The 1,407-nt window shown below is 68.0% G+C and overlaps 1 protein-coding gene across 5 annotated transcripts in view; it reads right to left on the bottom strand.

The window, feature by feature from the left end:
• The window catches only part of SEPHS1 (selenophosphate synthetase 1), a 30,761-nt gene extending 30,051 nt beyond the window's left edge, over nucleotides 1–710 (bottom strand). Inside the window, exon 1 of one of the 5 annotated variants that reach the window (XR_012374568.1) lies at nucleotides 480–706. The gene's annotated coding sequence lies outside the window, so the exon portion shown is untranslated. Of the gene's footprint in view, nucleotides 1–479 lie in introns of all 5 variants that reach the window. The other 4 variants (XM_073879908.1, XM_025853478.2, XM_025853480.2 and 1 more) reach the window with 4 other exon arrangements.
• Nucleotides 711–1,407: the final 697 nt, after the last annotated feature.

Genomic DNA, 1,407 nt, shown 5'->3' with positions numbered 1-1,407 from the left:
GCCCGGGCGCCCAGGGTCAGGCGGCGCCCGCGGGCCGGAGGGCGCGCGCGTGGGGGCGGGGAGGGCCCCGGAGACGCCGCGCGCCGCGCCCGGAGCCCGGCCTGGGTTGTCCCCGCCGCGCGCGAGGGCCGCCGCCGCCGCCGCACAAAAATGTCGGCGGGCGAAAAAAGTAACCCTTGCGTCGCCGCCGCCGCCCTCCCCCTCCACTCCTCCCCCGCCCTTTCCTCCCTCCCTCCTTCCCCGGCTCCGCGCGGCGGCGGCGGCGGCGGCGGCGCGGGCGGTGCTTCTTTTTTAAAGCGGCCCCACCAAGCCCTGGCTCTGCCCCTCTCCAGGCAGCGCTGGAGAGCGCCGGCCGTGCACGGCTCCCGGCGGGCCCGGGCGGCCCGGAGGGGGATCTGCACGGCCGCCATGGGCCTGCGGACGAATATTCCCCTTTAAGCCTGGCGTCGCGCCCCCCCCTCCCCAAGCCAGGCGCTTACCGGTTCGCTTTGCGCCCTCCTCCTCCTCCCGAAAACGGGACTCCGGCGCTCCCACAATGCACCGGGCGCGGCCGGGCTCCCTTAAGCGTCGCCTGAATAAAAATGCCGCTCCCGGCGGCGGCGGCGCGGAGGGCGGGAGGGCCCGGGCCGCGCCTGGGCGCCGCAGGGGCTCGGCCTGGCTCGGCTGGCCCCTGCCGGGAACCGGGCCGCCGCGCTCCGCCGTGCGCCGCGCGCGAGGGGCCTTTAAGGGCCGGCTACCGCCCTTTAAGAGGCGGCGGGCCGCGGCCGGAGCGGCTCGGTGGCTGCGTGCGGCCCGGGAAGGGGGCGGGGGCGATGTGCAGGCCCGAGCGCGGCAATGATTGGTCTCGGGGGAGGGGTGGGGGGTTGCAAACCCGAGGAGCGGTGGCATCCGTTGCATGATGCAAAAAGGATTGATTTCAAAAGTTGCGAGTTGCACTGGCAGCAGCCTTTGGCGCCCGGGCCACCACCTACTTTTCCTCGACCCGCCGGAAGGGCCGGGAATGTTTTCCAAAACCTGGCCGGGCTCCACCGCGCTACACCCCTGCGGGACGCTGTACCTGCTCCCCGAGCGCCGCCGTCGTTTCGTGCTGGGAGACAATGACCGTGGAAACACTTTGAAAAAGAGTAGGAGCAGAGGAAAAGCCGCCTCTGACACGAGGAAAGATTTTTTTAAAACATAAACGGCGCGTCTGATTAGTAGTGACTTCTGTCCTCTCTCCTTTCTATTGTTTAGCCTGGGCTCGGGAGCTAACGTGAGCCTTAGTGGATGTGCCGCCATCCCGCAAAGTTTCTTGAATGTTCAACGTGCTTGGTAGGGAGTCCGAGCTCAAGGTTCCTCGGTTACATTGTTTGCTCTTCACATGTCCAAGTAAACATGGCAGCCTAATACTGTGTGTGTTTGAATTAA

Source organism: Callorhinus ursinus, unplaced genomic scaffold, assembly GCF_003265705.2.
Source record: "Callorhinus ursinus isolate GAN/ISIS: 27379988/994484 unplaced genomic scaffold, GSC_fseal_2.0 scaffold36, whole genome shotgun sequence".
Taxonomy (NCBI): Eukaryota; Metazoa; Chordata; class Mammalia; order Carnivora; family Otariidae; genus Callorhinus; species Callorhinus ursinus.
The sequence above is the reverse complement of the archived record's forward strand: the minus strand, read 5'-3'. Positions and strand labels throughout refer to the sequence as shown.